The sequence below is a fragment of the Populus alba genome, chromosome 11 (genome assembly GCF_005239225.2).
Source record: "Populus alba chromosome 11, ASM523922v2, whole genome shotgun sequence".
NCBI lineage: Eukaryota > Viridiplantae > Streptophyta > Magnoliopsida > Malpighiales > Salicaceae > Populus > Populus alba.
In genome coordinates this window covers 3,731,028-3,747,366 of record NC_133294.1, presented here as the reverse complement: position 1 = coordinate 3,747,366, position 16,339 = coordinate 3,731,028, and the positions used below count along the sequence as shown (strand labels likewise).

At 37.4% G+C, this 16,339-nt stretch overlaps 1 long non-coding RNA gene across 1 annotated transcript; it reads right to left on the bottom strand.

Moving 5' to 3' along the window:
- Positions 1-15,095: 15,095 nt before the first annotated feature.
- On the bottom strand, positions 15,096-15,778 carry LOC118035089 (uncharacterized). The gene is made up of 2 exons (XR_004685128.2): positions 15,540-15,778; positions 15,096-15,420 (listed from the first exon to the last, which is right to left on the bottom strand). It is a non-coding gene; the product is annotated as an uncharacterized lncRNA (long non-coding RNA).
- Positions 15,779-16,339: the final 561 nt, after the last annotated feature.

Genomic DNA, 16,339 nt, shown 5'->3' with positions numbered 1-16,339 from the left:
ACAGATAATATTTACAGATGGCAAATTCAATGTTGTCGTATATGTATATGATAAAGATGAGATGTTAAAAGGGTTTTATGAGGAGGAAGAAGAGGATAATTGGCTAATTCAGAATGAGTATATAGATAACTTTTCATTCAAAATATCCTCACCACCTCCTGCGCACCGGATACGTGGCTTTAATCTGTTCATAAGTTGTGTGACGTCAGCATACCGTGGCTTTAGTTATGTTCATATTGAAATCAGAAACAATACCAGTGGTCTATACATGCTTTGTCTAGGCTTTGTCTTCCCTTTGATGTACGGGCGTGGTGTTCGTGAATTCCAATTGCTATGCCACAGGAAATTAGGGGGCGATGATCCTACATTTGATAATGGTGAGTATTTCAGTGCTTCCCCATGATCCAGCTTTCCAAATAAAGGCTATTGGTGTACAATCAAAGGATGATGATATCCAATCAAAGGATGAAGTTATCAATGCCCACAACAGTAGCGATGATGCACACGCGGCCAAAGTAAAAATAGCTTCTCGTATTTTTAGAAATTATTATTGTGGTTTACATGGTAATAGAAATAGTATCGATTGGTGGTATTTTGCAAAGAGAGGTCTAGAACTTGGCCAAAGAAGAGGTTTGCTTTTTTAGATTTCATCCACAACATTAAAAAAGCTGGAAAGCTTTTTGAAATGGTTTTTTTCTTTTTTCTTGAAAAGCTTATCATGAAAATAATTTTGTATGTTCCTCCTTTTTTATCATGGAAAGCATTGAGATCTTTTATTTATAAATATTTGTCGGGACTTTCACTTTCTTTTTTTTTTTTTTTTTTTTTCTGTAATATGATATTATTTAATTAATTAATTTTTATTTATAAAATCTTGGGTTTATAATAAGATATATTAAATATATTATTTTATGTGTCAATCTTCTATTGACCAAAATATATGTAATGATTCAATTTTTTTACGTTATTTTATCTATTTTATTTCATCTTTTTATAAATTTTTTTTTAAAAATATAATAATCATTAAAATTTAAAAATTAATTTTGATTGAAAATTATCAAATTAAAAAATAGAATTAAAATTCAATAACAAAAGTGGAAAGCTTTTGAAATTGTTTTTTTTTTTGAAAAGCTTATCAGGAAAATAGTTTTGTATCTCTAGTAATCTTCCTTCTTTCTTTGTATAGCATGAGATCTTTTATTTATAAATATTTGTAATGGCTTTCACTTTTTTTTGCCGCTGTAATATGTTATTATTTATTAATTGATTTTTATTTATAAAATCTTATATTTTATAATAAAATATATTTAAATATCTTATCTTACTTGTCAACCTTTTATTGATCAAAATATATGTAAAGATCCATTTTATTTTCATGTTATTTTATCTTTTTATATAAAAATAACACATGATGAAATTTAATTATTAATTTTTTTTTTTGTTACTATATAGTGAAATTTGATTGGTAATATATATATATATATATATATATATATATATATATATATATATATATATATATATATAAAAATTACCATGACCTTAAACATCAAAACCCTTTTTTTTTATCAACATTATGAGGATCTTGGAATTTGTTTTCATTTCCCTGGTTTTTGTCAACAACAGTTGTTCTAGGAGACGCGAAAGCCACAAAGTTCTAACCACTTGGACCTTTTGGAGCTATATCATGGCATGCTCTGTTGATTTGCCCAACCCATTCTCTTGATGCAAGATCAAGTGCTGAAAGCATTCCAGGTTTAAATCTTCAAGAAATTGCTGAGGATGTCTGAGGAGAAATAGACCGCAACCTCATCTTGTAGAGCATGACCAAAGCCACAGAGCTGTGGTTTTGTGTAGACACTCACAAACCCCATCTTTGCTTCTTTTTTAAGAACTGGGTGGAGGAGGCGGTGGGAGTGGCCCGATGGCAGTGATGGAGGAATTAAAAGCTCGACCTGTGCTGTTGCACATACACAAGTTTACCTTCTGTAGAATTTCAAACTTCTGCAATAACAGTCCCATAAGCTCTTTATTATCTGGGTAACCGCATGGCATTCTCTTGCTATAGGGAGGTTTTTTTTAAAAAAAAGAAAAAAAGAAAAAAAAAAAGAATATGGAGGGGGATCGAAGAGCAAGAACAGAGCAAACACAGTACATGAAGGGAAGAGAGGCAGGAGGGACGAAGATAAAAACAGAGAAGAGGGAGGAACGAAGAGAAAAAAAGAAACAGAGAACAGGGGGGAACGAAGGAGAAGACTAAAAAATACAGGGGGTGAGAAGGAACGAATGATGAGAAACAGAACCAGGGAAGGAAAACGAGCCTAACACAGAGACGAAAACGAGAAACACAGAGGAGGGAGCTTCCATTCAACCAGCAGCACCTCACGCCTTCATCACCATCGTCTTCATCCTGAGCAGAAAAACCAGAGAGAAAGCAAAAGGAAAGAAACAGTCAGTAAAGAAAGCGAAACGAGGAACACAGGAAGTATTACATAAAGCATCAAAAAGTACAAAGTGAATCAGAGCTCTGCAAACCCATTTGCTGTTTTCTCTTAAACAACTAAAAAACGCTCGAGTTCTCTTCCAATTTTCCGATCAGCCAAGTCAACGGGAAACCTCACATACTCTTTTGACAATAGAATCATATTACTATCAAACCATGGTGTTGGGGCAGAATCCGTCGACCGGTGATGTACTGATCTTTGCTCAACGGAGGGGTAAGCACATTGAGACAATATTTTACGTGGTTCGGCAAAACCGCCTACATCCACGGGAGATAGTCCATTTTATTTAGAGATAGAAAAAGGATACAATAAATACATGTAGGAGGATCACATCCACTCAACTCCCATCTCTCGTTGCTGCCCTTGCAGCTGCTGCAATGGCTGCTGCCATTGCAGCTCTCTCTTTCTCTCTATTCTCTTTACATGTCTCACAACCTCTCACACTCTTGCTCTCAAATATAAGCCTCCTTTATAGGCATTTCTTAGCAACCTTCTCCAGCACATGTAGGGGACAATAGGTCCTGAAATCATGCCACTAATTGTGGCATTAATGGAGCCACCACCAACTTAGTGGTGGGGTATTGCCACTAAATGGCAATACCTAACAATCACTCCCTTTGCCATTTATGTGAGCAATTGTCCTCTTGCTTCATCAGGACAAGCTTGCATTCTGCAGCTTTCCAAGCTTTCCATTCTGAGAGCGCCTGTGGCCAAGTTTACAAGTACTCGCCCAACCTTTCAATCACCAGAGTCACCAAAGCACACCTTTGCTTACACCAAAGGATCACTTCAACCAGATGGTCTCACACATCACATCTGAAAAGTGTTAACGCTTGTCTCTGGAAACATTCCCCTTCGAGCATATCAACCATGCTCGGTCCGGAATGATTTATCAAGCCTCACACCAAGGCTTACAACACCCCCTCAAACGAAATTTTTATTTCCAAGTGCGACAGTCATAATCTGAGTATCTCAATATGATCACTAGCTCACCACTCTTCCAAGAGTCTACTCATCCAGGAGTTGTGCCTGCCCTCTGTTCCACCTTAGAAACCACGTCTTACTTCTCCATGAGTCTCTCGTTCTTAGTCTCAAGAGTCCAGGTCGCTATCCACCTTTAACCATGGGGGCAGCCCATTAAAGATTGATCCATATCTGTCTTCATACTCTGAGTATTACAATGCCATCTTCGAGCTCACCACCTTGACAAGAGTCAACTTGTTCCCGGAACCTGCACATGCCCTTTGCTCCTTCATAGCAGTCGCGTCTTAATGCTCCACAAGTCACACACTTATTGTCCAAGGAAAATGTCTTCTAGCTCATTGATCTTTAGCATGGGGGCAATATCCATGAAAGTCAATCATGTATTTTTCTTTATACTCATCATAGCCACTTCATTGGCTATCCATCTGTCCATTTATATCTAGCCATCACATCGGCTCTGGGGTTTTCTGAACTGGGCTCATATCGTGGCCCACACACCTTCTCCTTGGGTGTCTCCGCTCGTCATCATGCGGCGGTCTAAAATGGGGCTCCTAACACGGCCCTCACACCTTCCATCTGAGGTGTCTCCCCCATCGTGGAGCGGTCTCATCCTCCTTCATCTGGGATGACTTCAGTGGCTCCAAGATTCTCTACCACCATGTGGACTTGGGAGAGATTATTGCCACTAATTACATAGAAAGAGAAAGTTGCGGCATACTCCTCGCAATCCTCCACCTTGATTTCTATGTTTGGAGCTTCTACACCTTTCTGCTTGATAGCTCCACCTACACCACTCTCTTTGGTGTCTTCGCCTTTCATAGGCAATCGCCTTTTATCACAAGCGTTCACACCCCCTTAATTAGGTGCCTCTGCAACATCTCATCTTTCCATTCTTGCATGCATTGGAAAGGTCCTCACCTGTTGTCTTCATCAAGAGCACAAGAGACTTCCTGTTGTACACAGTCTCTGCTCTAAGCTTCATCTGGGAATTCTTCTTCTCCTTGCACTTGTTGTCTCATTACAGTACCTCATTGGATCCCTTGGGTACTCTTGCACAATCTCTGTGTGCCCTCGTACAATTTCGGTTCTCCAGATTTCTCCCTATTCCTTGCTTATGTTTGACAGCAGCTCATCCCGTCACAATACCTTCCAAGTTAAAATAGGGTGCCAATCTTTATCCCCTTGCTGTATTTCTCTTCCACTATCAGGGTCTTCATCAATTCTCCCCTCGAGAAATCACAGTCACCGAATCTAACTTCTTTGGAGAAATCACCACTCCATCAGATCCTTGATCATACGGAACCCAACTGTTCCTTTGTGCCGTCATCTTGCTAGTCTTCAATAGTTTCATAACAAACTGTCACATATACGAAAATAATACCGTATGGATAATCCTTCCACTAAGTAAGTTCCCAGGAAAGATTGGAGAGGTCACACTAGTCCTGCTTAAAACCCAATCTCCTAGACAGAACTTCTTAGGCCATATCTTTCCATCGTACTGTCTCTCCGTATATACAACCATTTGCTAGCTTTGTTGCGACTTTCCTTTACAAGTGATCTGGAATATACAGGTTTAATACATGATTTCTCAACATCTAGCATGACTGCTAGTGCTTAGATTCATCAAGATTGGTCTTCGTCAATTTTCACTCTCCACCTCTAATTGTCCACATAACCGGGTGTCCAGAGTGTCCCAATTTTGCCTTCCATCAAGGCATTACATTTTCCCATTTAACAGTTTAGCACATGTAATTGGGTACACATATGCACCTTCTTCTTCTTCATCTCCATCGACCTCCATCATGACCCTCAGATGCCTCCTGATCGGGCAATCTCTCTTAATAATTAACAACCGCCATTTTCGGTCTCAAATCTCAATGATCGGACCATACCATTGCATCCAAAATGATCAAATTAGCTGGAAACATGTCTTGAATCGTCCAAATCGGCACTTCAGACGGCTAAGATTTGATCAAAACAATTCTGGCCTGATCAACGGCTCAGATTCAATCTCAGATCCGGTTGCACATAGACTCTGCTGCACAAAATCCTTTCCCTTGGCTCGTGGCTCGGCTCGGCACAAATTGGCTCGGCAAAAATCGGCTCGGCTTGCGGTTGATGACAATGCATGTGGGTCCCACGGTGCTGACGTGTCTGCTAACTGGGCACTGACATGGCATGCCAACTCTGCATACTGACATCATCTCTATCTGGGTCTGGCCCATGGGTCGGGTCGCCTAGTATTCAGGTCGGGTCAGCCCATCCGGACGAAGAAGACGCGTGGCGCGCGTCTGCGCGCGTGGACAGTCACCTCGCCGGCGCGTGATGACGTGTGCGGACATTTCCGGCATCCGATTTCGACGCGGTTTTCAACAGTGGCTTCGTCTCTTCCTCCTCTACACGATGGTATGGTCAAAACACAAGTTTGACAACTTTCGTTTTTGAGCAAAAATCAAACACCACTTAAACCGTCAGCTCTGATACCAATTATTGGGGCGGAATCTGTCCACCGGTGATGTACTGATCTTTGCTCAACGGAGGGGTAAACACACTAAGACAATATTTTACGTGGTTCGGCAAAACCGCCTACATCCACGGGAGAGAGTCCATTTTATTTAGAGATAGAGAAAGGATACAATAAATACATGGAAGAGGATCACATCCACTCAACTCCCATCTCTCGTTGCTACCCTTGCAGCTGTTGCAATGGCTGCTGCCATTGCAGCTCTCTCTTTCTCTCTATTCTCTTTACATGTCTCACAACCTCTCACACTCTTGCTCTCAAATATAAGCCTCCTTTATCGGCATTTCTTAGCAACCTTCTCCAGCACATATAAGGGACAATAGGTCCTGAAATCATGCCACTAATTGTGGCATTAATGGAGCCACCGCCAACTTAGTGGTGGGGTATTGCCACTAAATGGCAGTACCTAACACATGGAACCTCCATTCTTATAGAAGGGTTGTCTTAAAAGTTTTGAGCAGAACCACTTATTAGATTACTGATACAGAACAGCAACCACAACTTAAGAGAGAAGGGAAAGGGAAACTTGCAAGTACTCTCTCTTTCTTATCTCTAGTTTACTTTGGTTCCAGCTACTGTCTTGTTTTGTTTGTTGATGATCACTTAGATTAAACCACTTTAGTGACTACTTGTTCATCATCTCATCTTATCATGCCACTCAAAAAATTATAAACTAATAAATTCACCTCCGTGGGCTTTGTAAGGATTACAAGATGTGTGCTTTCTAAATAATTAAGGCTTACATAGCCAGATGAGGATCCTTAATGACTTTCCTTTCTTGCTCCATCTGTGCTTCTAAATGTGTGGTAGCAAGTGCGGATAACATATGTATAGATATTTCTCTTAAAGGGTCTGGGGGAGTTGATTGCTGTTATGAAGAAAAAATAGGATAATGATATATAAATACCTCAGCTAATTGATGTGCTATCGATCTTGAATAATCGGCATTCATCCTGCAACTTTGTTTCTTTGCTAGTCTAGAAATGACTTTTGGAAAATATCTAGAATCCTCATTTTGACGGTTCTCTAGTTGTAAATATCAAGTGTTCTTGAGTTTTAGAGGTGAAGACACCCGCAAGAACTTTACCGATCACCTCTACACAACCCTGGTTCAAGTAGAGATTCACACATTTAGAGACGATGATGAAATTGGGAGAGGAGAAAAAATAAAGTCAGAGCTCCAACAGGCAATACAACAATAAAAAATATCGATAATCGTGTTCTCCAAAGCATATGCTTTGTCGCGGTGGTGCCTGGATGAACTTGTAATGATCATGGAACGTAAGAGGAATACTGACTGCATAATTTTGCCGGTCTTCTATGATGTGGATCCGTCTTGTTGGAAGATTGCTTCATGAGCTGGCAAAGAACCAGTCAAAGAAGAAGTAGTCAAAGATTTATTTATGCTCTGTATTTCCTGTTTTCATGCAAATAATTAACTGCATCCTAGCCATTCCAGAAATCAACTTGGAGATCTACATAGAAACTCCAATTGATTCACACTGATGTTGCTGGTCCACTCAGCACACCTTCAATCAAAGGTAGCCGATACTATATTCTTTTTATTGATGACTTTTCTAGGATATGCTGGATTTTCTTCATGAAATACAAATCAGAAGTTGCTGGGATTTTTTTCAAATTCAAGAAGAATGTGGAAAACATAAGTAATTCAGGCCATTAGGTCTAATAATGGCAAGGAGTATACCTCATCAGAGTTCAATCTCTATTGTGAGGAAGCTGGCATCGATCATCAACTCACTGCCCCTTACACACCAGAGCAAAACGGTGTTAGTGAAAGAAGGAATCGATACATCATGGAGATGGTGAGATGCATGTTGCATGACAAGAACTTACCAAAGGATTTTTGGGCAGAAGCAGCCAGCACTGTAGTTTTTCTTCAGAACAGACTGCCCACAAAATTGCTTGACGAGAAGACACCTTTTGAAGCTTGGAATAATTACAAACCTTCATTAAGATTTCTTAAAGTCTTTGGCAGTCTGTGTTTTGTTCACATTCCACAGATCAAAAGGGACAAGCTGGACAAGAAGGCTGCACCAGGAATCTTTGTTGGCTATAGTGGTGCATCTAAAGCTTACAAGGTTTACCATCCTCAAACACAAAAAATGGTTGTTCCCAGGGATGATCACTTTCAAGAAGAAGATCAGTGGGACTGGGGACAATCACAAATGAATAATCAGCCTCATGAAGAAGAGCAATGGGACTGGGGACACTCACAAACAAACCAGCAGCCTGCAGATCCATTGCTAGATGAAACACTTGATGATCCACCAACAAGAGGCACTCGATCACTTGAGGATGTCTATCAAAGGAGCAATGTAGCCCTCTGTGAACCAGAAGGCTATGAAGAAGCTAAACAAAGTCCAGAATGGCAGAAAGCAATGCAGGAGGAGATATCAATGATTGAGAAGAATTGCACATGGGAACTTGTTGACAGACCACCTGAAAAAAACATCATTGGCGTGAAGTGGATATTCAGGACTAAACTGAATGCTGACAGCACCATCAACAAACATAAAGCTAGGCTGGTGGTCAAGGGGTATGCACAAATCTATGGTGTTGATTATTCAGATACTTTTGCGCCTGTAGCGAGAATGGACACCATTAGACTTTTACTTGCTGTTGCTGCTCAAAAGAACTGGAAAGTATTCCAGTTGGATGTCAAATCTGCCTTCCTTAATGGCATATTGCAAGAAGAAATTTCCGTTGAGCAGCCCTAAACTGAATGCTGACAGCACCATCAACAAACATAAAGCTAGGCTGGTGGTCAAGGGGTATGCACAAATCTATGGTGTTGATTATTCAGATACTTTTGCGCCTGTAGCGAGAATGGACACCATTAGACTTTTACTTGCTGTTGCTGCTCAAAAAGAACTGGAAAGTATTCCAGTTGGATGTCAAACCTGCCTTCCTCAATGGCATATTGCAAGAAGAAATTTACGTTGAGCAGCCTGCTGGTTTTGAAATTCAAGGGAAGGAAGACAAAGTGTATTTACTGAAAAAAGCTCTCTACGGGTTAAAGCAAGCACCTAGGGCATGGTATGGTCGGATTGATGATTATTTTACAGGTGCTGGCTTTCAAAAGAGCTTGTCTGAAGCAACTCTTTATGTGAAGAGCATCAACAATGATGTGATTATAATTTCACTCTATGTTGATGATCTCTCGGTGACAGGGAGCAACACAGAGCAGGTTGAGCATTTCAAGCTGAATATAATGGAAGTTTTTGAGATGACTGATCTCGGTCTAATGAGCTTCTTCCTGGGAATGGAAATCTTACAGGGCAAGGATGAAATCTTCATTTGTCAGAAGAAGTATTCAATGGAAATTTTGAAGAAATTCCATATGGAAAGTTGCAAGCCAACAACTACCCCAATGAACGAAAAGGACAAATTCAGCAAAGAAGATGGCACTGCCAAGGTGGATGAAGAAAAATTCAGAAGCTTGATTGGGTGCTTGCTGTATTTAACAGCAACTAGACCCGACATACTTCATGCAACAAGTTTACTATCTCGGTTTATGCATTGTCCGAGTGAAATTCACATGAGAGCTGCCAAAAGAATCCTAAGGTACATCAAAGGGACCTGCAACTATGGAGTCAAATTTCAGAAGTGTCAGGAATTAAAACTACATGGATTTTCTGACAGTGATTGGGGAGGATCCATTGATGACATGAAGAGCACCTCTGGTTTTTGTTTCAACCTAGGGTCAACTATATTTTCATGGTCATCCAAGAAGCAAGACACGGTGGCTCAATCTACAGCAAAGGCAGAATTCATTGCTGCCATAGCAGCTGTAAACCAAGCTCTTTGGCTTCAAAAATTGCTACGTAATTTACATATGGAAGGAGAGGAAGCAACTGAAATTTCAGTTGACAATCAAGCAGCTATAGCAATCTCACATAATCCTGTGTTTCATGGGAAAACAAAGCACTTTAACATTAAAGAACCAGTCAAAGAAGAAGTAGTCAAAGATTTATTTATGCTCTGTATTTCCTGTTTTCATGCAAATAATTAACTACATCCTAGTCTTTAGGAATTAAGTGATATGTTAGTATGTTAACAAATTGTAGCAGGATTTTTATGCTTTATTGTAGCATTTCTGTTTTGTTTACATTATAAATATCTGTAAAGATTGCAACATAAAATGCAATCGTATTCTTCAATTCTCAGCTAATAAAACAGTAAAAACTTCTACTGTTCAAAACAAGATTTCTGGCAATTCTCAACAGTAACAAATTGTTACTGTAAACATCAAAACTGTCCATTCTTTCTAAGTTTCATTTTTCCTTTTCTAAACACTGTCACGTCTGAAGTCAGAAATCAAACAGGGAGCTTTGCTGCAGCATTTGTGGATCATGAAGGAGATGGAGCAAGTGAATGGGTGGCGGATTGCTTTGAAGGAAGTTGCAGATCTAGGAGGAATGGTTTTAGGAGTGGGTAAGTTGTATTTCTTGATGAAACTACACATAACATAATACTAGAATGCTGGTTTTGAACTCTTAATTTTTTCAGGTTTGTAGTTAAGCATTTAGATGATAATTGATAATACCACTACAATTTAGTGAAACTATAACACTCCCAACTCAAAGAACATACAAGGAAAATAAAAATAGAAGATATTTTGTTCTCTTTTTTTTCCTTGACTACCTAAAAAAGCAAAGATTTCTACATTATTCCATTTTTGGTTTTAATATGTGGTGATAACATAGCTGCAAAAGTAGCAATCCATCATTGACGCACATCCTGGTTTAATTTCTTTTTTCCAGGATGCTAAGATTTTGAAACTTTACGGAGAGAATTATACATTACATTTTTCTTTCTGATGCAGGTATGAGGCACAGCTTGTCCAATCTATCGTGTAAAAGGTATGAGCAACAATAAGAGTTCTTCTGCAACATAATGCACCCTTAATCTTTATAAATTTGAAGGCAGGAGCTTTCTATCAAATGTTAGAGAAAGGTCAAAAGAATCCAATGGTGTAGTTTGTCTGCAGAGGCAACTTCTTTCTGATATTCTAAACAAGATTGCTGATGAGATAAATGATGTCGATGAAGGGATTATAAAGATTAAGGGTGCATTCTGTTGCAGAAGAACTCTTATTGTTCTCGATGATGTAGACAAATGGTACCAATTCAATGCAATTGATGGCATGCAAAATTGGCTTTTCCAAGGAAGTAAAATCATTGTAACAACTAGAAATAAGGCATCGATTGTAGCTGATGGTGAGTGTGTCAAGTGCAAAGTTGAACCTGTAGATAACAAAAAATCACTTGAGCTTTTCAGTTGGCATGCCTTTGGATGCCCAGTTGAAGATTTTTTAGAGGACTCTTGGAGAATAGTATGTCATTTTTTAGAGGACTCTTGGAGAATAGTATGTCATTGTAATGGACTTCCATTGGCCCTACGTGTTATTGATTCCGAATTTTCAAGTTCAAAAGGTTCTTGCAACAAGTTACGACTCTCTTGATGATGATAATCAAAAGAACTTGTTTCTTGATATTGCTTGTTTCTTCAATAGAATGGATTACAATTATGCAGTTAGGATACTAGATGGACTCGGTTTAGGTGCAAGATTTAGAATTGACAATCTCATTAATAGATGTCTAGTAGAAATTGTCAAAATAAAAAATGATAAAAAGTTATGGATGCATCAACTCATAAGAGATATGAGAAGGGAAATTGCTCGTCAAGAATCACCCAAATGTCAAATAATATGGCATCACATGGAAGCCTTTACAGTGTTGAAAAAAACAAGTGTGAGTATCTAGTTGAAAAATCTGAATTGTTATGGCTAAGCTATTGGAAATTTGGGTCCAATGATCCGGCGTTTGATAACGGTGATGAATTCAGTGTTTCAGTGTTTACAGATGACCCGGTTGTTCAAATAAAGAGGGTTGGTGTACGAATGCTGCACGAAGAGGAAGGAACTGATGATGATAGCAGCTCATCAAACTCTAGTGATGATGTACATGTAGCAGCTAAAGCAGAAATAGCTTCTCATATTTTTAGAAATTATTATTGCAGTGACCGTTATGATTTTGATAACGAAATTATTGTGTGTTTTTTTGAAAAGAAATTAAATGTGAAAATAATGATGGGTTGAGTTGAATTTTTTTTAGATTTGGTGTTATATTGAAAGCTTTTTAAAACCTAAAATAATTTGGCACTCAGTGCACAGCTATGAATTTGCATCATTTTTTGTATGACGCAGGCCAATTTGATTTGTGACTCAGTGTCCTTAGAAAAGTGTACAAATAACACCACCCTCACAAACCAAATCATATTTTGCCTCATCGAAGTAGTTAAGAAGGCCATCATCAAATTATCACTGCTAGATGCTTTCTCCTCTGCAACCAAAGAGCAAGGGTCCCGGAAAGGAAGTTTTGTAGAGCATATGGAGAAGGTCAAGAAGTGAAAATTGCCTCTGGTCTCCAAAGCACCATGATGAGTGCGTAACGATGGCCTTCTTGACATTGAATTGTGGAAAGATTCTATTTGAATTAGAATCCAAGGTTTGAGTATACTGAAAGGAAGTGGGTTTATCTCTTGCACGATGGCCTCCAAGTTATCTCCTGCAAGTGAGAAAACTTTTACCAACAATCGTTCACTTTCTCCATATGCAACAGGCATGTCTTTTCCGTATTGACCCGTAAAGAAACAAATTCTGAGTGATTTTCTTTCTCCATTGGGAATCAATCAAATCCACAAGCTATGAAACTTTCCTCATCCTGAAGCGTTTAATGTGTATAAAAGGGTTTCCAATGCCCCTTACAGCATGACAAATAAGAAACATGGCTAACGCAACAAACAAAATTGCTCATGTAGATCGATCACTCTATTTTTTTTGCTAAGATCTGAACAGGGGAACAAGCCTGATGGACCTTCAAAAAGCACAACCGGGTCGGGTTAACATAAATAATATGGACAGAATCAATTAATGGGCTTCACATGTCTAGCCTACCATACACACCATCGAATGAATATTGAATATGAATCCCAGTGGGGCTTTGTGGCCACGTGATTAGCTGTAACTAGATTATTTACCTGAACTGTATTACTAGTAGGGCAAAGTTTTTTTCAATGTAAAAAAGATGTTGAGGTGATGATAGTGGTTTTTTTTTTAAATAAAAATAATTAAAGACTTAGGTTGTTAAGTTGCCTTAGTTCAATAAATATAATTAATTTAATAATATAATTAAAAAAAATAGACAACAACAATAAACAAATTGAACTAAAAAAAAAATCACAATGATCAACTAAAAAAAAAATGTTTGTCAATATTACAGAAATATATCCTCATAGTATTTGATAACGAAGCAAAAAAACCAAATGAAAATGTGACAACCTTATAAAAAAAATATGAATCTCAATTTTAAGTAATCAAATGTAAAATGATACAATTAAAAAAAATCAAATTAAAAAAAAACAAAAAAAATGAATTAACTCCACCCAAGTTAGTTAGCCAAATACATAACCTAATCCTTTAAGATAGTGTAAAATTCGTTTCACAGCAGTGAAATAAAACATCATTGGATTCTGTATAAATTGACAAACTTAATGCACAGAAAACACAATGTCAGGTCATGTGAGGGAAAGCAAGTCTTGAGAGATCTAACAAAGGGAAATGGAAGCTATTAACTGAAATCTAACAAATGGGAATAAATGCTTTCGTCTTTGACAATCAAAGGAAGATTCCTCTCCCACCAAAAAAACAATCTCACGCTCAAAGACTTGTGTTTCTATGAAGAGTTTCTTCAAGTTCATATCCATGAAGAGTTAAAATCTCAAATGTTTTTTTTTTGTCCTTCTTTCTTTCTGGAAGCCATACGATTTATATGTTACACATATATAGAACTATCACATCTATACGAAATTGCTTTGCATTTTGGCTTCTCTATATCCATATGTGGAAGATGACATTTCATTTAGATTTGAAGATTCCTAGCCTTTTGGACTAACACATTAGCTCGCTCACTATTTGTACCTTTATAATATAACCAAGCAAAGCTAAGGTCTAACTTTTAGTTCATTATATTGGAAGCCTCTAATCCAGTGGGAAAATGGTTGGCTTGATTTTAAGGGCATGCTAGCTTGAATTTCAAGCATCTTTAAGATGGATATACTCTCTAAAATGAATATATTCCTTTGAAGGTGAATTTGAGGGACTTATCTTTATGTACGCTTACAATACTTTAGAATAGTGTCTTTTCTATCTTGCTCGCGCAAGTGAATTGATGGGATGTTTCATTCTCTATGACTAAAATAATAATTAAGAAAAATAGTACACAAATGATTTGTAAACTGATGAATCGAATTCATCAATAAAAAAAAAAAACTGATGTATTATTATACATATAATTAAAAGGTACGGGAAATCATTGTTTCCGCACATTTAATATACTGTAGATTACAAAATAATCCATGATGCATTTCTTTCTTTTTTATTTTTACTTTTTTTTTAGCAACTTTTCATTTTGTTTTTCAACTTTCCCTTCTTTTTTTTTTCAACTTTCCTTTTTTTCCTTTTTTTCATTTAATTTTTTTTTTCAAAATTACCTTTATTGATTTTACTTTTCAAATATTGAGCTGATTAAAAATTTTATTTTGTATTTTTTTTCAAAATACTGTGAATTGCTACAATATTTTTCTACATAATTTTTTTATTTTATTTTTTAAAATTATATTTTTTAAAATCACTGTTCCCCCACACCCAATGCACTAAAAATTACAATAGTAATCTACGGTATATTTCTTTTCTTTTTTTTTCACTTTTTCATTTTTTTTGCATGTTTTTCATTTTTTTTTTTCAAACTTTTCATTTGTTTTTATTTTTTTTTATTCTTCTTCCCGATTCAACCGGAGACCTGAAAATCTGCAACAAATTCAATCTTGGACCGAGTCCCTTGCCCACGATCTCGTTTGTGGAAGATACAGTCCTGCAAAGGCAGGACTGATTAGGGGCAAGCTTTGGGGTCTCTATAAAGGAGAGACTAAAGACCGGAAAAACGGGAGGAGAAACCCAGAAAAAAGACGAAAGAAAAAGCCAGAAAAACAAAGAAGAAAAATAACCCAAAAACAGAGCAATTCTGTCGCACCCGACAGAGCAAACAAAACACAATCAAAAAAAGAAAATACAGGGAGAGGGACGAACAAGCCAGCAACAATGAAGGGGGGAAAACCCAACAACAGGGGAGGAAAAAAAACCCCCAGAAAAACAGAGCAATTAACCCAGAAAATCCAGAGAAAAACAGGGCAATCAAAACACAACCCAGAACAGAGGCAGGAACCCAGCAACAGGGGGAGACAAAAGAAACCCGAAGCAGAGGGAGAGACCCAGAACGCAGAAGACTGAAACAGGGAGGAGAACCGGTTCTGCCGTTGCTTTCATCCCTGCAGAAAAATCAAATCAAAAAACATAGCCAAGAACAGAATTAGCAAAAGCAGAGAAAACATAGCATAAATCATAGTAAAAAAAGGAGCAAAAGGAAGAAACCAGGACGAAAAACAACCGAGGCAGGAGGTCAGCAACAGGGGGGAAGAACAAACAAGAAACCCACAGATGAAAGCCCCAGCATCACAATCGGCTTCTTCTTCTCCAGCGCCGGCTTCCAAAACCAGAGGAAGAAGCTTAAAAAACGAAGAGAGGAACAACACGCCATCGCCTCCATCTTGCTCCCAGGTAAGTGTCTCCAGTTTTGCAGAATAATTCTCCAACACTGTACATTAGAAATATAATTACATGCTAACTGTTGCCAGCGTGCGTGAACAATTCAAGCACGCTGGCGGGTAAAAGCCGCCTGGTCACTGGCTTGGGCCAGTGACCAGGCTGGGCCGGCTGGTCCAATCCAGCCCAAAAAATATATAAAAATATAAAAAATATATAATAAAAATTGTGTAGGTAAAAAATATATATAAAAATGAATTTATTGTTTTTTTATTTATTCATTGACAAAAAAATTAAAAACATAAAATAAAATAGGATAAATTTATTTAGTATATTCACTGACGCCAAAGTCAAGAATAAAAAAAATACTAATGTAAATTTATTTTATTTTATTTCATTTTTATTTTTTAAGCTACATAGAAAATAAAAAATAATGCGCTTGCGTTAAAATAATAATAATAATAATAATTTGATAAAGAAATGAATTGATTTTTATTTGTTTATTCACATAAAATAAAATAGGATAAATTTAATTAGTATATTCACTGACGCCAGAGTCAAGAATAAAAAATACTAATGTAAATTTATTTTATTTTATTTTATTTCGCATGCGTAAAAAATAATTTTATAAAGAAATAAATTTTA